We start from the raw sequence: 22,096 nt of genomic DNA, 5'->3' as shown, positions 1-22,096 counted from the left end.
CAAAGAAGTGAAACTATTCTGTTGACTGGGGCCATTGAGCTGTATTTCCCCTGTGTATTTTTTTCCAAGACAAATAACACCATTGCCTTTTTGTTTGTCTGTGTGTGTGTGTGTGTGTGTGTGTGTGTGTGTTTGTGTGTGTGTTTTTAAAGGGGTCAAAGTTTCAACTAGTAGAGTTATATATTGAAAATTCACTGCTCCATTTAGCACAGGAACTTAGTTGATGTTTTCTATGAATTTGATTCCATTAAAAAGGTAATTTGAAAATTTTGCATGCTTTGACTAAATCATTCACTTTTGTGGCAACCCCGTAACTAATAGGGGCTTGACAATCAGTGCATTTTCCCAAAGGGGTTATAATGCTGAGTAACAACAAACAGGGGTGCATAACTTTGGAGCTCGGAATATGAAAATGGAATTGAGTGTACACAGTTGCATGGGATATATAACAATGGAGTTGTGTATATAGAAGTGGGGGCATGTGTACAGCAATGATGTGGGTATGTAACAATGGGTGCATGGCAATGTAGTGTATAACAGTAGCCTGAGGAATATAACAATTGAGCGGGATGCATAACAATAGGGTAATGTATAACAGAGGGATGGATATACAATATTGGAGTAGGATGTGTAACTATGGATTAGGGTGATTTACGATGGAGTTTATTAATGGGGCTTGGTGCATATAAAATACGTGGGGTGTAACAATGGGATGCTTAACAATGGTATGACGGTTATAACAGTGGATATGGTTTAACAATTGGTTTGGGGCATATCGCAATGGGGTGGCATGTATAATTATGGCATGGGGTGTGAAGTGGTTAAAAAAATGTGGTGAGGTGTTTTAAAATAGAGTAGTTTGTAGAACAATGCATAACCATGGAATGGCTATCATGATAATGGGGGTGAGGTATATATCAATGGTGTGGATTGCATATCAATGAAATAAGGTGTGTAATAATGATGTAAGTGTATTTAATTGGACTGGGTATAGAGCAATTAATAAGATGTATGTTAATGGAGGGAATTACTTCTTTAATCTTTCCATGTTGGTGTCAAGGCCAGCATTTATTGCCCATCACTAAAGGCCACGAGGAGGTTTGAAGAGTCAACCACATTTCTGTGTGTGGAGTCAAAACCAATGGGTTTTTACAACATTTGACCATGGTTACATGATCACTATTAAGCTAGCCTTTTTAACTTATTGTACCAGATTTCACCATCTGCCCATAGTGAGATTTGAACCCCAGCCTAGAACATTATCTTGGAGTTCTCAATTGTGATAATGATATTATAACTATGCCACCACCTCCTGTAAAGTGTAACAAAGCAGTATAATAGGATGTGGTGAACAACAATGGAGCATGGAATAGAGCAATGGGATGTGGTGTGTAACAATGGTATATGGCCTATAGCAATGAGATGTGGCACAAAGCAAAGTCATCTGAGTCCCAGAGGATCACAGAGCTGGTCTCTCGTTAGCATTGGGGGGCACTGGTGGTAGTTTAACCTGAGGGTTGCCATCCAGGTGATGGGTGAGGTTGAGAAGTTGGAACTTCATGGTGACCTCAGGCAGTAGCAATGGACAAAAGCATATAGCAATGGGATGCTGTGTATAACAAAGGGGTAAGGGATGGAGCAATGAAATGTACTATATAATAATGGAGTGTGGTGTATTGCAATGGGATGGGATGTATAACAATGGGGTAAGGGGTGGAGCAATGGGATGTAGAATATATAATTATGGAGTGTAGTGTATAACAATGGAATGCTGTTTCCACCAGGCAGCAATCCACAGTGCAAGTTTCCCCAGATGGTGTATGTTGTGATCCACCTTAGTGCTTTTCTGAAATGGAGAAATATTGACAGTTGGACAGACTCCAGCTAAGATCAGCCAACTCAGTAGAGCAGAGATAAAGCCTTTTTATTTCCCTTCCCTGCACCAGAGACAATAAAGTAGCTGCTGATATCAGCTAACTCAAACAGACTAGTGATTGAACCTGGGACTATCTTCTTCCATTCTGCTCTATGAAGTGATTTACCCAATTAGCCTTTGGGAGAGCTTAACAATAATTAAATTGTTTCACTCAGAGAGAAAAAAACTATTGCTGTACTAGATCTTTCTTTCAACACAATTATACTGTTTTCTTTTCTGGATGAGCTAAGAATATATAGGTTGAAAACAAATAATTTTAGAATCAGCTAATACAAATGGTCTCTTTCTGCATAAACATTGAAATACCAGAGGGGAGAAGCAGAAGTGAGATTGCTTCTGAAGAGACAGTTGACTTGTCAGACTAAAGCAAAAAAGCTTTCTCAAAACATATCAATGCACTGGAAAGATGTGTACCATGCAGTGTTGGTAAGAATGGAATTATTCAAAGTTGTGCTTAATGGATGTGTTCTAACATACAGAGCAAAGTGAATGGCAAAGAATGCTCTCAGCTCGATGTGGAGAAAGCAGGAGAAATGTAACTATGTCAGATATATCCTGGCATGCAATAATATTTTGGTCTTATGTCAATGTAATATAGGAATGTGGATCTTATTTATTTGAAATAACTTTGTTTTTTTACAGCTAAACTAATATATACAGCACAATGTAATTTCTAGGTGCAGCCTGTGTCTTGAGTAGTGCAGAACAGAGAGCCTGTGGTCATGAAAACATCTGAGTACTTAGCTGATTTGCATGTTGAACTTCCTAAAGGGACAACAGTATAAAAGTGATAATACTAAATTCCCCCTTTTCCTCATAATCTACAAGTGAAAATACATAAACATTGGATAATAGAAAAAAATTGTTGTACAGAGATAGGGTTTAGAAAATTTAATCTAACTGACTATATTTATTTCCCATAGTTCCACAACTTTTCCAGATTTTGATATAGTGAAGTTTTCTGTATTTTGCTCTTGTTCTTAGTCTGCAGATGTATTATCAGTGTTCCCTTGGTGTTCCATCACATGGTCACTGTCTGAGTGTGTATTTTCTTGTTCACTGTTGGTGTACTGTATAATTCCTCCAGCTTGCATTTTTTCTGCTCAGCGTTGCTCCATTTGGAGACATGAGGCCCAGTGAGTTTTATTGTGCTATTAATACCTCATGGTACTATGTACCATGCCCCATGGCACCCTGCTTGTCTAATGCTAGCCCAACTCTTCCATGTGCCAGAAGAGGAAGTATTGGCCACTGACAGGAAATTCTGGGATCCTTGGCACCAGAACCATCTTTTATCCCCAGTTGTGCATCCGGTGAAATGGTGGCAATCTAGAGTTGGTCTTCGCCATGCACATAGTGGGACAGCAACAACAAAACAATGCTTCTCAGGACACCATAAGTGGCACGGCTGATCCTACATCCATGGCTGTTCGAGCGCCAAGCCACACAGTTTAGCGATTCATAGGCACATCCACAACACTTTGTAAGTCACTGCTACTCTTCAATGGTCACAAAAAGCCAACATTGAATCATTGTTGAATGTGGGATCATCACGTACAGGAAATCCTGCAAATACTTCAAAGCAGTCACTTATATTCAATAGCTGAAAAAGCTACAGCAAACAAACAAACAGAACCTGAATATGACTCTCTGAACAGACAGGGACTGTTTGTCTTTCAAGCAACAATGATTCCATTATCAGTGAATGATCACTGCAGCCAGCTCTGATCTAGTGGAACTGAGTGTCAATGAAGTCCTGTTTGGCTTATTGTGTCCAATGCTGCTGCACTCTATCATGCAAAAGATGATGTTCCTCCTGCTCAATGTCCTCATCTTCCTCTTCAGAAGACTACTCCAACTGTTCCAGCTCATCAACCTCCATCATATCCCCTCACTGCCTGCTCCAGTTGAACAGATCACAGCATGCTGGGATTAAGCAGTACACTCTTTCTGCACTGGACTGCAAAGCCTGCCTAATCTGATCCAAGCAGTAGAATATGATCTTCAGGAGGCCTATTGTCTGCTTCACAATGGTCCTAGTTGAAATAATAGGCTGGTCTTCACCTCAGCTAGGCAGTTACATAATGGAGTCATTAGTCATGGTGGCATTGGGTAGCCCTTGTCCACCATTAACCATCTTTGCAGGACACCTAGTCCTTCAAGTGCATCAGAAACAAAAGAGAGTTCTCAAGATTATGGGCATGCTGGCAGCTCCCAGAGTATCTGATGCAAACTTCCAAAATATGATACCAATGATCACAGATGACGTGTGCATTGATGGAATGGAACTCTTCTGTCTTGATGCTCTCCGCTGCATTGACATGAACCTTTCAGTATGGCATATGTACAGTCTCACATGCGATTGATCCCACATCATGTCCAAGAGCTAAATGCAATAATACATCCTTTTTTTTGTTGGACTGCAATAGTTTTATACAAAATTCTCCTCAACACAATCTCATAATGCATGCCCCTCATTGCCTTTAAGACCACCAATAATCCAGTTTATATTTGGGTAATTAATGTTCCTTATTGTAACTACTATATACAATTGGTATCCCTGTAATTTCCCTGCAGATTTGTTCTTCTACACCCTTTCCAAAAGTAGTCTTAGGAGTCTATAGGCTGCACCTACTGTGAAATTTCACCCTTTGGTTTTTACCTTAGATCTGAAAAGATTGATTCTGTCTACGTAGAGCCTGAGATATCTGCTTCCTCCAGCACTGCATTGCTCTCCTTACTGCCACTCTCCTCCTTTTCTGTCTTTTCTGAATACTTTGGACCCAGGAATATTTAACATTCAGTCTTGCCCTCCCTTAAGCCAGGTCTTTGTTATCACCACAACTTCATATTTCCATGGCAATCCACATCTGGAACTTTCTAATCTTATTTAGTATGCTTTGAACATTAACACATATACACAGTGACCCTGATTTAGACTTCAGCTGTTAACTTACTATTCGCTATGGTAAAAATAATGACTGCAGATGCTGGAAACCAGATTCTGGATTTGTGGTGCTGGAAGGTATGCGAGTGCTACCTGTTTTCCAAGTATTTGTGCATTCTAACGTTCATCAGTGTTTTTCATTTCCACCCTGTGAAAAGTCAGTTTCAAGCCCTCCGTCCACTTGTACCGGTGCAATCTTCCCCTGAGTCTGCCCCAGGAATCTAAAGCTTCTGCCTGCTCCCCCTCCCCCCATTCCTACCACACACACATTTTTCAGCCATGCATTCATCTGCCTTACCTTTGTCTTTCTGTACTCACTTGCATGTGGTACTGGAAGTCATCCAGGGATGACAACTTTTGAGGTCCTGCTTGCCAATTTCCTTTAGCTAAATCCCAAAATTATGATTGCAGTATCACATCACTTCCTGTCTAATTAATTGATACCAATATGGACCACCACCTCTGACTGTTTACCCTCCCCTCAGAAGAATGTCCTGTAGGTATTCCGTGATAATCTTACCCTGGTACTGGAGAGGCAATCTAACATCCTGGAGTCAGCTTGATGGCTGCAGAAACACTTGTCTTTTCCCTTAAACTAAATGAATTCCTGCCATTACTGCTGCCCTTTTCTTATTCCTCCTCCTCTGTATAGCTAGGTCACCAGTGCCACAAACCTGGCTCTGACTGCACTCCCTTAAGGAGCCAGTGCCATTACTGGCTTTTAAAATGGAAAACCAATAAGTGAGTTGGCCTCTTGCACAGCCTGCTTGCTTCTTTTGGACAACCTAAAGTCACTATTCCCTTGTTTCCTCCAGGCCATTAAAGCTGTCCAGAAATCTGGAGCTCAAGCTAACTGCAGCTAGCAGCATGTTCTGCACATGTGGTTATCTAGGACACTGCAGGGGGGCATATTTTCGGCAAAACATTCCACTTGACTGAGCTGAGCTGCCATATCCTAACTTTATTTCCCTTATGCTAACTTTATTCTGCTATTGATTACTAATATTACTTTTTTTTATATTAGACCTGACTTTCCTTATTCTTGGTGTTTCTCAGTTAAATCAAGTATAACCGTTGCTTTAAAAATAATTTACTTTTTTTAAGTTTACTGCAATTTATAGATATTCTCTATTAGCAGTTTCTTGACAACTGTGTGGAGTTTGCACGTTCTCCCTGTGTCTGCGTGGGTTCCCTCCGGGTGCTCCGGTTTCCTCCCACAGTCCAAAGATGTGCAGGTCAGGTGAATTGGCCATGCTAAATTGCCCGTAGTGTTAGGTAAGGGGTAAATGTAGGGGTATGGGTGGGTTGCGCTTCGGCGGGGCGGTGTGGACTTGTTGGGCCGAAGGGCCTGTTTCCACACTGTAAGTAATCTAATCTAATCAATGAAGTTTCTGAGGATGAGTAGAATAAAGAAAGCATCTTTTTAAATTAATTCATGAGATGTGGGTGACGCTGGCTATAGCAGCATTTATTACCCATCCCTAATGGTGGGTGGCAAGGTGGCACAGTGGTTAGCACTGCTGCCTCACAGCATCAGAGACCCAGGTTCAATTCCCGCCTCAGGCGACTGACTGTGTGGAGTTTGCACATTCTCACCGTGGGTTTCCTCCAGGAGCTCTGGTTTCCTCCCACAGTCCAAAGATGTGCAGGTTAGGTGAATTGGCCTTGCTAAATTGCCCGTAGTGTTAGGTGAAGGGGTAAATGTAGGGGTATGGGTGGGTTGCACTTCGGCGGGTCAGTGTGGACTTGTTGGGCCGAAGGGCCTGTTTCCACACTGTAAGTAATCTAATCAAATTGCCCAGAGGGCAGTCAAGAGTCAACCACATGTAAGCTGGACAAGGTAAGGATGGCTGTTTCCTTCCTTAAAGGGCATTAGTGAACCAGATGGATTTTTCCAATAATTTACAATTGATTCATGGTCATCATTAGATTTTTCATGCCAGTTTTTTTTTATTGAATTCAAACTTCATCATCTGCCATTGTGGGATTCAAACCCGGATCCTCAAAACATTACCTGGCTTTCTGGATTAACAATCCAGCGATAATACCACTCGGCCATTGCCTCCCCTGTCCTTCCCTGCCCCTCAACAAACTTACCACTCAGCAGATTTCAGTTCCTGTGGGAAACCTTACTTTAAAAATATCTTTGCCGCTCTGGACTGAATTCCCACATTTTAAACCAAATTCCCATACATCCTCACACTGACCTTGTATCCTTGTTGAGTGTGCGCTTTTCCTTTCTTATACAAAATAGTGATGAGTCATTTTCTAGCTTAATTTCTTGCTACACCTTACCCAGACAAGTGACTGATAGATTGCTACTACTTTCAGACAGCTGTCTGTTTATCTATGCTATTTTATCTTTACTCTGTGCGACATACTGTCAGAGGTAGCAGGATCCATAATGTGCCAACTGTGGCAATCAGAGTAGATACCACACTGCCTTCTGCCTTTGTCATGAAAATTGTTAAACTCTCCCTCATTTGGTCACCATAGTCCTGTTTTTGTCATGGTTCTTAGATCGCACATATTCAGCTCTATTTGTGCGTTTATTAACTTGCATTGTTACAAATGATTTGTGCATCTGTATTTGGAATCTTCAATTTTAATGCTTTACTATTTTTCCTTAACGTGCCTTCAGATGAAAATGTTCTATTATTGTTGTTTTCTTCCTGATATAACATTCTTGGTTTTACCTAAATTGCTTTTCAGGTCTAAGAATTGACATTGCTCTTTAGTCTTGTAAATCTACCCTGAACTGAAGTCTTTCCCTCGCTAATGCATTTGTCTACTGCCCCAGTTATTCTATTCACCAGGTTATATAATCACATATGCAACTCAAAATAAGAAAAAAAAGTTATCTTTCAAAAAAGAATAGCAGAGACTTTCTGAAACTGTGAGCTCATTATACCATCATGCTTCCCCTGTCCACTTGGAATGTCACTTCCTTGAAAGGTGACAGGGATTGATTGGACAGGATCATTCTCTAATGAATACATAATTGTTTGAGTTTTTGGATTAGATTCCCTACAGTGTGGAAACAGGCCCTTCAGCCCAATAAGTCCACACCGACCCTCTGAAGAGTAACCCACCCAACCCATTCCCCTACCTCATATTTACCCCTGACTAATGCACCTAACACTATGGACAATTTAGCACGGCCAATTCACCTGACTAGCACATCTTTGGTTTGTTGCAGGAAACCGGAGTACGTCTAAACTCTACATAGACAGTCGCCCAAGGTGGGAATCAAACCCAGGTCCCTGGCGCTGTGAGGCAGCAGTGCTAACCACTGAGCCACCATGCCACCCCATTGGTGACCTGTAGCCAAGCAATATCCTTTATACAATCACCACCATTATTGTCCCTCTTTCTATATATATCTATTGCATTGAAAAAAAATTAACACTCAGCATAAGTCTTTTGTAGTTTGCAGGAAAACAATTTACAAATGCTGTTCAAATACAAATGGATCACTGTATTAAATTATCCAGATCAACTTATTTCTAACATATTACATTTAGCTGTTTGCAAGTCTTGCCACAGATAGCTGTAGTAATTGGAATGCACATTAGTAATGCTCACATCATGCACCATGATACCTAATTAGCCAGCTCATTGAGGTCGATTCCTTTATCATTTGTTCTCAGTTTGTGTTTACTCATTACTAGCAACGCAACGTATGTTTTCAGTACAATATCTTAAAAGTAGCTAATATTTGCTGACAAATATTGTCTTGTGGCATAATTTGCTTGGTGCATCAAATGTGTCTCCAACACCTACTGCATTCTTATCTCTAAGAATATCTTTTGGTTCATATCCCCTTCTTGTTGTTGCACAGTACAAATGATATGTCCTATTGCTTGCTTCAAGTGATTATGAGATTTACAGTTCTGAACGTCTGTGACACAGCCTTCAAACTAATACAGCAAAAAAAATGAGCATTTTAAATCTCCGCTTGAAGCTGCCAAAACAAGGGACCAGCATTATTGGGTCAGTCGCGATCCCATTAATTTATGCACCCCATTGATTCAGTACTTTTCTTTAACTGTTGAGAATCTCAAAGCTTTACTTACTTCAGGAATGCTAATTAAGATTGAAAATACAGGTGTTACTTTATTTTTCTATCTAAATCGATACTACAAAATTGATGGCACAATTATCTGTGCCATATGTCTATTTTGATAAAAGGTATTTGCATAATATGCAAGTAGCACCACTGTGCTTCATATAACTTCAGATAAAAGTAACTCTGGAAGAACTTGAATAAGTTGTAACAGTGACAGTAGATCAAACACAGTTTTGGAGACCTTATAGAAAGAAGAAATAGATATAGATTTGTTGCTTATTGCCATTTAACCTCAATGCAGCTTCTGCAGTATAGATCAGGATGATGCTGCATTACAAAATAACACCTTCTGCTGTACAATTTGAAGATCTTGAAGTCAGCTGGCTGTTCTCAAGTTCTCAAAATTAGAAGGTGAAGCTGAAAGATCTCAGCCATGTATCAGTGATGGAGATGATTGCCTCTGGCTCCTATGTGTGGCAACATGATAGACAAATACAATAGGTTTATCTTCTGTTTACATTGACAGCCCACATTCTGTGGTGGTAATGGTGGCAAGCCAGCCAATGTTCACTTTCATTATTCCACTGAAGCTCACAGCAACATTAGGAGTCTGCACATGTGTGGAATAGCATAGAAATACAAACATTGCTGTCACTGCTTCTACACTGCTCCAGAGATTGTGCTATTGAAATCCCTCAAGAGTGAAATCTTGAAAAAAAAGTGAAGTGAAAAAAACCTTTTGTGCCTTTGGTAAAAAAAAACTGGAAAAAAGTTACTGTTTGTTGAATGAGGCTATGAACAGCATATTAAGTTAACATTTACTAATAAGCAACTTCACTGACTCTGACAAGCTCATTTTATAATTGGGGAAAGTGAACTATTTTCATTAGAACAACATATTTTAATGTATTTTTTTAACATTTGTTTATCTTAGTTTCTTAGTTTCTCATTAATTGCGCTTTGTTAAAATATGAATTAAAAGTACTGGGAATCAATGTTTTTAACTTCCTGGTTTACTGTTTGTAAGGTGCTTATCCTGCTTGTTACCGTAATTGCTACTGTATGTCTGCAAATCCAATTGACTTGACATCGGATTTACATTGTCATCGGGAAAGTGAAAATACATGTCACAGGGATTGTTGGATTTTTGGAGGCAGCTTTATTTAAGATCTTCAGCATTGCCTCTCCCATGACTGCAAAGTCTTGCCCAATAAGACATTGTCAACACGTCAACAATAATGAGAGAATATGTACAGGCTGTAAAGGTAGGGGTGACAGTTATATACTTCAGCTGCCCATGGGACCATGCATAAGATTCAAATTTTTCTGTTCAGCACTACACACGATACGGATGACAAAAATGCAGTTCCATTGAGTAGTTTGAAAGTGAGGTAATGGCCTGGATTTCACAGTTAGTAGTGAATGAACAATGTTATTAATTATACTTATAATGATTACTCACTTAAGACTGGAACTTGTGACTAGAAAGCCATTTCTGCACGGTGCCTTCTACAGGGAATCTAAAACCTGTGTGAACTGAACAAGCAACTGTGTGTCTTCTCAGCCAATTTGATTGAAAACTCCTTACTGAACCAAGATGCATACAATAGAATAACTAACTTGAACCTAAATCATCTATAAGAATTAGAGAGAGTAACTAAAACGAGAAAGAAAAAAATGAAAAAGAAAATATTCTTACATTAATATTTTAATATTTTTGCATTTTGAACATTTACTAAAATCCAAAGGACAGGATATCCTGAATTAGTGTAATTAATATTCAGTGCCAGAGAGGTTATTTGGCAGTAATTAAAATTCATCATTAAAAAATTGCATACAATAAGATGGATGAATCCTTCTTACTCTGGCATGATTGTTGTTGAAGCAATTCACTCTGTTTCTTAGCTTTCAGTGCTGTGTCTCTCTGTAAGAAAACATTCCAATGGTTCTTCCTGGATTTTCATGCTTAATTCTGCCTCTGCACTTATCAGAATTTAATGTCTGATTTACACTTTGATAATCCTGACTAGAAACAAGCTTCCCACTACTTTTACTGCAAAATCCAAGACAGTAATGATGATACATCTGGCCAGTAGGATGGCTTAAATTCTTAGAATGGCTTAAACTATCACACTGGCCCTCAGTATGTGGACAGCAGTGCGTGGATATGTGAGAGAGGGTGAATGTTTGTGTAACGTTGTAAATTGATTGACCAGGATATAACTATGTGTTTACATGACGTACAGGACCATCTGTCTGGAGCCTCAGTGCTACCAGGCATCTGGAAAAATGAGCTTTCTCAACTGAATAACATTATGGAAATTCATTATGTGACTTTTAGTAAAATGCGAATTCATATCCTGTGGTTTGATGCAAAGGAGAGGAAATGTGTCATCACAGGCCTCATTCACGAAGGTCCTGATTACATTGATGGGCTGAGACCCAGAACGACATCAACAAGTACTTTTTAGGACAGTGTGAGTTCATGTCTTTTGTTGTATTTTGGTTTCATTGACGCGATGCTAATAAGAGAAATATTTTTAAACGTTGGTGGTTCTAAAACAATGTAGGACTAAACAAAAGATTTAGATGTTTCTGAATCTGTGAAATTTGCCATCTTTAATTTTCTTTTGTTAAACAGGTGGGTTGTTTGTTTCAAAATATTCTGACCTCTTTGTTTAAATAAACACAAAAGTAGAGGTAATATTATTCTTTGTCCAAAAAGTGCAGTAAATGAACTATCTTAGACTAGGTAACCTATTAATCTACAGTTCACTTGACAATAAATATTAAAATGTCACTAATTATAGTACTTTAAAATTTAATTATAGTCTGTAAAAACTGTACTTTTAAGTATTTGGTTCGGGAAAACAGTGATAAAGATTTTTTGACTTATTGGTCTGTGAATTTGGTTTTCACAATATTAGTAAACTTGAAAACTTTACTAGATTTAGTAAAGTGTTACTTAAATTGTTCATTGTCAGAGACTCATATTTGTTAAATGTGTTCATTCACAAGTGTGCAAGTGCTGTGAGAAGGAAAAAGAAGATCTGGTATTTATATAGCACCCTTCACAATCACAGGATGTACAAAGGTTTTGCACTCAATGAAGTGCTTGTGACATAGTCACTGTTTTAATGTAGGAAATGTGGAAGCTAACTTCAACTTATCTTCCTCCAAACAGCAATGTGATAATCATAGAATCCCTACAGTGTAGAAGCAGACCATTCAGCCCATTGAGTCTACGTCGACCCTAAAAGATCTAAATCCCTACTCTATCTCTGCATTTCCTATGGACAGTCTATCTAGTTTGTATACCCTTGGACACTATGAGCGATTTAGCATGGCCAATCCATCTAACCTGCGCATCTTTGGACTGTGGGAGGAAACTCATGCAGACACAGGGTGAATGCATAGACTTTACACAGACAGTCATCTGAGGCTGGAATTGAACCTGGGTCACTGGTGCTGTGAGGTAGCAGTGCTAACCACTGAGCCACCCAAATAACCACATAATCTTTTTGTGATGCTGACTGAGGGATAAATCTTAACCAGAACACCAAACGTAGCTCTCTTACTCTTCTTCAAAACAGAGCTGTGAGATCTTTTATGAGGTCCATCAAAGAGGTCATACTGGGCCTCAGTTTAACATATTAACCAAAAGATGGTGTTTCTGACAGTGCAGCATTCTCTCAGGACATTACTAGGTCATCAGCCTGGATTGTTGTACTCAAGTCTCAGTGAAGGACTCAACAATTCAAACCATCTTCCATGTAAAGGTGATAATCCCACCTCCCCGCTTCCCCCCCACCTCCCCCCATCCCACCTCACCCCCACCAACATGGCTGACACAAAAAGCAATCGCACACCAACATATGAGCCATTCTTAGACTTAAGAAGAACTCCATATGCTGCAATATATTCATCGTAAATGACCTATATACTGTGGGGAACAAATCCTGAACTGATAAAGTCCAGGAGGTTCAATTGATCCTATACTGAGGGAGATTTAAATGAACAATTCTGTAATGATGCTGTTGTTCATTACCTTAAACAATTCCATGAAAAAGGACACCAATTTGTGCTAAGTAATGCCTGAAGATTCCATCTTTCACTGAAGCCTAACTGGAAGAACAGCACAAATTAATTTTAAAACACAAAAATACATGACAAATTTCTAAATGATGACTTAATGAAGTGAAACCACTTGAAAAGGGCACAAGAAAATTGAGCAGTTACTGTACACAGTATGCGTCTGCCAAAGAGTCACTGAGAACAATCGTTATAACATAGAGGCAATGCTGCTGTCAAGCTCTCCTCAGTTCTCACTCCTTGTCACAGGAAAACAAAGCAGAAGGCCAAATTTAGGGATTATTGGCTTTATTTTTTTAATTTTCTGCACTTGGTAGAGTATAATTCAAGATAACGGACTATGTTTATAATGAGCCTCCAGTTTTAACTAACCTTATGCCACACCGAATATATTAAATGTGAACTACAAGTATTTAAGCTGGATAGGCCCTTACACATCCAATAACAACCATGTTGAAGCTTATTGAAAAGGGAATGTATTGCAATACAAATGTTGTGTAACATACATTATGTACATTACATTATACTGCATGACAATAACAAATTTAAATATTGCCATTTCATGCACAGTTTTAGTTTAGCACCTACAATATAAATCATAAAAATTTCCTTGTTAGTTGGCCTATTTCCAAAGAAGTGTTAGTTTCTCACTCAACAAAAGTCCTCCATCAGCCCTTTCCTAGAGAGCCACCTACATCTCCAAATGTCATTAAACATATTGAGTAGGTCAGGAATAAATTCACAAAAACACACGTTTCCTATTATGGCAAAAGTGAGGACTGCAGATGCTGGAAACCAGGGTTTTCCTGCTCCTCGGCTGCTGCCTGACCTGCTGTGCTTTTCTAGCACCACTTTAATCTAAACTCCGTTTCCTATTATGCCTGGGTAGCTATCCTGACAATGACAATAATACATCCTGTGATTGAGCCATTAATTTCCTTGTTTGATTAACAATAGGATGAATTTTATCGAATCTCTTGCTACTTCTTTCAGAAATTTCTGATTGTACTTCACACATTCTATTTAAAATTGATTGACAGTTGCCTTTTACAGAAATGTGTCAATTATTTTGATCACAACTAGATCCCGTAACTGCAATGCAGTAAGTGACCACTTGATTTGCTTAGTTGTTGGGGGGGGGGGGCGCAAATGTTGTTCAAAATATTATAAAACTTTGCTTGCCTCTTTGAATAGTACCTTAGAATGCCTAATATTTATATAAATAATTAGGATAGGCTTTGATGTACTATTTTACCCAAACAATGATATCTCCAAGAATTCAGCACTCCTTCCACACTAAACTCAGATTGTATGATCATACCAAAATCTTTTGATTCAGTGCTGAGTGCATTACTGACTGAGAAAGCTGACACTTAAATCCTAGCCCAAGAGAAAAGAATGAAACATTACGTTACTCTCAACTTGCAAATAAATAAGTTTCACTTGCTCATGGGGAAAGTCTCATTAGTCTGAGAGTGCTTCACTGTCCTTCACTAATGCTTCTGCCCGCACAGGAAACCTTTTGATTCTATTGTGAAGGACACATTTGATTAAATAGCTTTCACACGACAGTAACACGCCAGATGGCAGACAGGAAAACAGACAACGCAACCTGTTCACGAATATTTAAGAATCAAAATCACATTGCACCTTATTTGCAAATAAAGTCTGTCATTTGCACATTTAAAAAGGAATAAAAAGCACATCGTAGTCCATCCACAATTTTATTTTCTTCAATGACAATATAAAATACTTTAAAGATATAATTGGCATTCTGAATTCCTACCCACAATATGACTTAATATTTCAAAAGGCAACTGACCTGCTTTCTTTTTCATTTCAGACTTCTAGAATTTGTGATTATTATTTTCTGAATTAGCTCATTCTTTGCAAAGTCCTGAACACATTAATTTTACTCCCTGTCCCAGTCCTTCCAGCTTCTGGTTAACCCACTTCCCTGAGAATCCAAATGAAAGTTTCTTTAGCTCTGAATTTCCGTAACATTGAGAAAGTGAGGACTGCAGATGCTGGAGATTAAAGTCGAGAATGTGGTGCTGGAAAAGCACAGCAGGTCAGGCAGCATCTGAGGAGCAGGAGAGTCAATGTTTCAGGCAAAACTTTGGTGGAATGTATCAGATAAACAGTTACAGCTGCTTCAATATTTCCCTACAGGATTACACTCATCTCCTGATCAGAGACACCAATTGCAGCCAAGATATACTTCTCCTTTAAGAGCGGGGGGAATGGTTTTAACTTTTGCAGATTGGTGCTAAGACGTATTGATTCACCTCAATGGGCCGACAGGCAGACGAAGGTGACCATCCAGTACATCTGTGGATTAGAACTGTGTAGTTGTGGCTTACACTACAAGTGAATTTCAGACCATCCTGAACCTCTTAATTCCTGCATACAAAAGGGTGCTCTTACTCAGCATCAGCTGGACCAAAGATTCTCCATCAGCCATTTCCCAGATAGGCACCTATTAAACATACTGAGTAGCTCAGAAATAAATTCACAAAAACACATATGTCTCCGTTTCCTCTTGTGACTGGATAGCTACCCTGACAATAAACAGTAACACATCCCATGATTGAGCCCTTAATTTCCTTGTTCAATTAATAAAGGATGAATTTTACCGAATCTCTTGCTACTGTCCTCAGGAATTTAGAGGGATATGGGCCAAGGACATGCAGAAGGGATTTGTTTACTTTGGTGTTATGTTCGGCACAACATCATCATAGGCTGAGGGAGCAGTTCCTATGCTGTACTGTTCTGCGTTCTATGTACTAAATTTCTCATTGTGCTTCAAAATGAATCTTGTTAAAATTGAATGACAGTTCCCTTGTACAGAAATATGTCAACCATTTTGGTCACAGCTAGATCACAGTTTATGTATTAAAAACATTTACCCAAGTGCTCTTGTTAATGAGATGGACAAAGGGACACAGGATTTTGTTTGTAGTTCAACTCTATTTTATCAATAAAATGTCCTTATTAAAGCATTTCTCAAAAAAAGCATTTCTCAAATTTTCACAATATTTACACTCCTTCTTGTTCCATATGCCTAAGAAAGGATATTTTCTGAAATGATCTACACGTTTGTGCTAGCCTTTGGATTCTCTTTCTTCACAAATGTAGACCTGGCTCTTTCCTATGAAGGTGGGTCTTGCAGGTCAGGGTGGATCTTCTCCTGGGTGTTTTTGGGTTGTCACATGGTGTTCTGTCCTGAGCCATTGCTGAGAGTCTTTGCTCAGGGAGTGTCTTCCACCTGTGTGTTTTTATCGCCCTCGCTCCAGACCTTCCTGAATGTTCTGTGCTCTTTGGCCAAAGTACCAATGAGTTTGTACCAACACCCTTCAGTGTTGCCATGCCAGGGAGGTGTAAAGTGCATGACCTTAGGCACTGGCTGGAAGTCAAGGTGCCAGAAAGTCTCATCGATACTTTTCCAACACACAACTCTCGATCAGTTGTAACTGGTTCCCCCAAACCTTTGTGACCTCTTTGACCTTGGTTTCCACTGTTCTCCATAGCCGACAGCTGCTGATTGCTGTTTAATTGAGTTTGACTAATTTTCTGTCAGGTCTGATTCGTCCGACTGTGGGTCAAATTAGAATGCCCAGTTTTGGGCCCATGGTTGATTTAGTGCATCATCCATTTTCGTCTCCCTTAATACCTGCCTCTCTCTCATTCCGGGAGGAAAGTTTCCTGTAAGAGGGCAGAAAGACTCAAGTTGGACACTGGGCTGACCAATAATTATCTCGTTATTCTTATAAGGAGAGGGTCCTAATTCTGACCACCCCAAGTGGCTGATTGACCTTGTCCAAGCTCCTGGACTGGTATCAGAGACTGCCCTTGTCTTATGGCAGCAGGACTCCATGACTAAAGGCTAAGTCCTTCAAATTTATGGAGTCCTGATAACAACCATGACAAACCATGTGTCTGCGCCAAATGACAAGGCAAGGCAGCAATAATGTGAGCTTTGTATCTCTAGCTGTGGGGGAAAAGGACAAAATAAGGCAAAGCAGGAATGGCATGAGCATCCAGGTAGGATCAAAGTAAGTGAGTGCTATGACAGTGTGGTAAGAGCCTGGTCCATTCCATGTAATGCTATAGCATTACAATGAGAGTTACTGGTGCAACGTTGAAATGCAATAGCATCCTGTAAATGGATTAGAGATGTATCATGGAGGTTCTTACAGATTTGCCCATAACGGATGCCAATGTCTAAGGACATGGGGTACACGTGGCCAGTCCCCATGGACTGAGGTCTGAAATGGTGTGGATGCCCAATTGCCAATGTGGAGTTTTTTGGCAGCAATAAGTGAGCTGAAAGTGCCCAGTACCTGCTCTGGTTTCCTTGCTGAGATTTCTCAATGCCTAGCTTGTTTGGTGAGACCGGTAAGACAGAAAGCTAAACATTAATGAGATCGAGTTGGGTTGTCAATAGGTGTTTAACAAGACAACTCACCTTTGCCTAGCAAGAAACTCACCTTGCTATTTGTGAAAGGCATAAAAGATACAGCGAGATATTCCTTGTCAGGATCAGCCTAGCTGGATATCCTGTCCCATTCTGCTACATATCTCATCATAACCCACATTGTTCAGACACTATAAGATTCTGCCCTGAGTGACAGCAGTTGGAGTAAAGCCTGAAGAAAACATTGTAATAGTGCTTTTGACCCTATCCAATGTGATAGACTTGGCATCGTTCCTCTACACTACCACAGTCTATCACAGATGTATTATTAAAGATGCAGACATTGTGAACCTATTGTGTAAAGATGCAAAATAGGGCTGAACAATTGCACAGCAAGCATCATTTGACATGTCAAAGGCAAAGAGAACCCCCACCACTTCCCATGTGTTTCAATCTACTTGTAGAAACATATATCACAATAAATGAATCAGAAAATGTAACTGGAACAGTACTCTCACTGTATGTAGAAAGAAGTGAATAACTGCATCAACACTTGTGAATGTTGGCACATGTACCTCTGTGGGAGATAACATATTTTCTGTGCTGATCACAAAATGTTGACCTGACTGTTAACGGGTCAGGATCAAGACCTTGACCTCTGTGCATCTATAAATGGTAGATTGCCCTCATATGTACAAGTTCAAGATTGAGTATCTTGAAGGTTTGTGCAATTGAGTAGCTTGAAAATTAAATGCAGCATCAGTGAAAGATGACACACTGCAGAAAATTAGTCAGAAAAATGGGAGGCATCACGAAGTAGGGGAAGAAACAGTCACAATGAGTTGCATTGTGGGTTGACAAATATGGCACTTGTAGAACTTAAGCAATTATCCCAAAAGTACTACTGCAGGGTGTGATACATCTTACTTACATAGGTCATCCTGGTGTTGTCAAGGTGAAAGAATGATCCTGTGGAGGTGTCTGATAGCCAGCAATAGGTCGATGCACATAGAGTTCATCAGATACCAAGTAGCCACCGCAGTCGGTAAAAACGTCCTATACCTCTAGAGTGGACTCAATGGTAAACAATATCATGGCAACAACTGGAAGTAAATACGTTTGGAGAATTGTTAATTCATTCTAATGAATCCATTATTTTTATTTATTGTTCATAACCTACAGAGATCAAAATAACTGCAGTATATTTCATGACTGCTAATCAGTCATTGATATTCTAAACTAAATGGGGTTTGCTGAAGACTATCAAGAGAGATAATGATCTGCAGTCTATTTCCAGTCAGTTCATGGATTCCGAACAAACGACAAAATTCATCACCATCTGACATTGTGAGAACATTGTGAGAAATCAAATGGTAATATTGACTGTTTCAGAGAGCCAGCACATCAGAGAAGAAAACATTTGAACAATCTATTCATATCTGACCTCAGGCATAATGATCCTTCCACATTCTTTGACTAGGTAGATATAGGCCAAACATATAATGGGTCAAAACTTACTCCTGCCACTGACTATTCTGAAGACTTCAGCACTTCCCAATGAGAAAGGTCAGAATGAAAGCAGAAAAAAAATCACAGTGACTGGATAAAGGCATACAAGTGGACATGCACAAGGAAACCATGATTTGAAGCCAGAGATTATGTTATCAAAAATGACCAGAATGGAACAGAATACTTGCATCACAGAAACAAAACAAATTAAACAATACTTGGTATCAACATCTATCTGTTTGAAAACAGCACAAAATGGAATGCAAGAAGCTAATGAGCAAGCAAATGAGGATGTTCAAGAATGGTGATTATGAAGAGATACTTCCTATGAGTGAATGCAATGTTTATCATCCCTCATTGAAATGCCCAGGCAGAAAGCTAACCTCAAGTTCAAAGACTCCAAGACTGTCCCTTTCTTACTTCCAAAAGTATTTCAGTATTTAGAGAATGTGGGCATCCTCTGAACTCTAAGAAATAAAATGTTCATGTGTTTGTTATTTATGATGGCTTAATTTATAATAAGGTTCTTTAGTTTTACAATGGGAAGAAATGTTGTGTTGATTTAGACATTGTTTGATTAAGTGGGATTGGTAACTGCTCACTGCACTGTGTGCAGTTAGTCAAGCATGTCATTATGGAACTGAGGAACAGACACAAGCCATAAGCTTGAGAAAGGTCCAATTCACACATAGAGCTTGGTGAGAGTCATTGCGATGTAATCTCCGGGACACAAACCACAATATAAACCACATCTACACTTTTGTTTGGCTCTAAGTGTAGCCTAAGAAAACTTCCCTGCAGATGCCATGGCAATTTGATCAGAATACAAGTATGGTATGGCATTGATACAAAGAGCAGACTAGTAGAATGGATTGTGCTGCAGCAGAGTGTAGAGAGAGGGATGACGTTATATCAGAAACACTCAGGTGGGTCATTCTGGCAGTGGAAAAATTCATAAAGCTTCATGAAAAATGTCTGGAAGCTGAAAGGTCAAAAGTAATAGAATTGTAGACCAGAAATAACTGGTGAAGATATCAGCAAATGGTCATTTAATGGATTGTACTTTATTCAAAGCCCACACAAGTATTAGGGTCTTACATTGCAGCAAACACTTTAATGGAAAATCACAGCTGCAGTGCCTACTATTTCCTGTCAATTGATTTTGAAAATCCATTCATGTCAATTAATAGGAACCTGCCCAATGACATTTGTTTGTCTAATACTCTAACTGCTGCAATTCCTGGATCTCCATTCAGGTTTAATTTAAAATTTAGATTTTGGTGGATCTAATAATAACTGCTAATTAGGCTGCATGTAAACCATTCACACTCTTCTTACTGGTGATTTTATTCCACATTGAGGAATGATAATTGCCCTCAGATCCTGGTTGCTGAGCAGTTTGTAATCCTTGATCCTGGATCAGCAGCCAGTGACAATCTGATGCATTTTAAAAGTGAACTTGCTCTTTATTTTTTGTAGCCTTCCAGTGAATCTTCATCTTTGAGCTTGTACTCAAATTATCTCCAGGTTGAAGCAGTCTTAAAGCTTCATGTCATCTCAAAGTTCTCTCTCAGATCGTAAGTGTGAAATTATAGGATAGATGTCAGCCTCAGCCCAGAATGATTTTAAATCCCAGCCATTTTTCATTGGGTGGGGATAACCACCATGGATTTATATGGAATGAATAGAATGGAAACAGGTCATTCAGTCCAACTGGTCTGTCCTGGTTTAATGTTCCACATGAGCTTCTTTCCATTCATCTTCAATTAGCCCTATTAACCAAATCTCTTATGTCTTTCTCCCGTTTATTTAGCTTCATCATGCAGACAGCTATGCTATTCTTCTCAAACACTCCATGTGCTGGTGAATTCACATTCTAACCACTCTCTAGGTGAAAAAAGTTATCCTGAATTCCTTACTGGATTTATTAGTGACTATTTTTATATTTGTTGACCCTACTTCTAGTCTCCACAGGAAACTGAAGCATCTCCATTGAGTTTATCTTAATGAACCATTTTGTGATCATAAAGATATTTATTGTTCCCCTACACCTTCCCTTTCCCACAGAACAAAGTAGCAGTCTGCATTGTCTTTCCTCATGGGTGTACCTTCTTAGTTGCAATATCTTCCTTGTAAATGACCTCCAATATTCTCCAGTGCCTTGATATCTTTTTTGTGATATGGAGGTGAGAATGACTCACTATAGTTTGGAAACACCATGGAGTTCTGCTGCAACCATGACAGGTCATATTTAAAACAATGCTTAAAATGGCACGTAGGAGTTAGGCAATTAGTCTTTGGGCTATGGCGTTTGATTAGATAGCCTAGATCCCACAATTATATAAATTGCTTTATCTTGTAATTTATTAATATGACATCACTGTATAAACTTCCCAGGCATTCTAACCATTAAATGTTGACCTACATGAATCTCACTCCACAATTGATCTGTTGAACAATACATATGTTGGAACTTTTCATCTTTGTAAATGGTCATGATAAATTTACTGAATGCACCCCGAAAATCATAATAATGGTGAAAAGTACTCAGCTGCAAAACCTATTTGAAATTCAAAGACTTCATTTTTCGCCAATTGGGAGACTATAGGCAACAAGACATCAAAGTAATATTTTTCAAAAATACTTAATCATTTCAGAAGAAGAGAATTAAATAAGAATGCCGGTGAGACAGATGAGGCAGAATGGAGTTAATATACCCACTAGGGGCTCGTCAATTCCTTCCGCTTCTCTGGAACTGCAAAGAAGGCAATTAAAGACATCTCTGTCATGCTTTAATCCTTCTTTAATTGTTCATCTTGGCCTATTTTATTAGCAGCTAGTATGTTCAAACCACCTGCACTGATCTGTGGAGCTTAAGTACCTTTTTATAAATGTTGTTAAAAATGTTTATCTGTTATAACAGTACAGAGTGGCTTCATAGCTTTCAAAGTAAATTGAATTTTTTCAGCCTTTAGTATCCAGACATCAAGTTCTGAGCTGCAGTGGGAGAAAGCTTGCAATCTGAATAACACAACTTCTAACATCCACTGCTACTGTAAAGATATTTCTTAGATACTAGGAGACCTTATTTTAGAAATTAAGGAATTCATTACTCAAGAGCCAAAG

General features: G+C 39.1%; 1 long non-coding RNA gene across 1 annotated transcript; it reads right to left on the bottom strand.

The window, feature by feature from the left end:
- Positions 1-15,994: 15,994 nt before the first annotated feature.
- Positions 15,995-21,522, bottom strand: LOC148145394 (uncharacterized). Its single transcript, XR_015761267.1, has 2 exons — positions 18,393-21,522; positions 15,995-16,749 (listed from the first exon to the last, which is right to left on the bottom strand). It is a non-coding gene; the product is annotated as an uncharacterized LOC148145394 (long non-coding RNA).
- Positions 21,523-22,096: the final 574 nt, after the last annotated feature.

The sequence above is a fragment of the Chiloscyllium plagiosum genome, unplaced genomic scaffold (genome assembly GCF_037043375.1).
Source record: "Chiloscyllium plagiosum isolate Xiang-an unplaced genomic scaffold, Cpla_swu_hap1 HiC_scaffold_24, whole genome shotgun sequence".
NCBI lineage: Eukaryota > Metazoa > Chordata > Chondrichthyes > Orectolobiformes > Hemiscylliidae > Chiloscyllium > Chiloscyllium plagiosum.
Note: the sequence above shows the minus strand (reverse complement) of the source record. Positions and strands in the feature narration are given on the sequence as shown.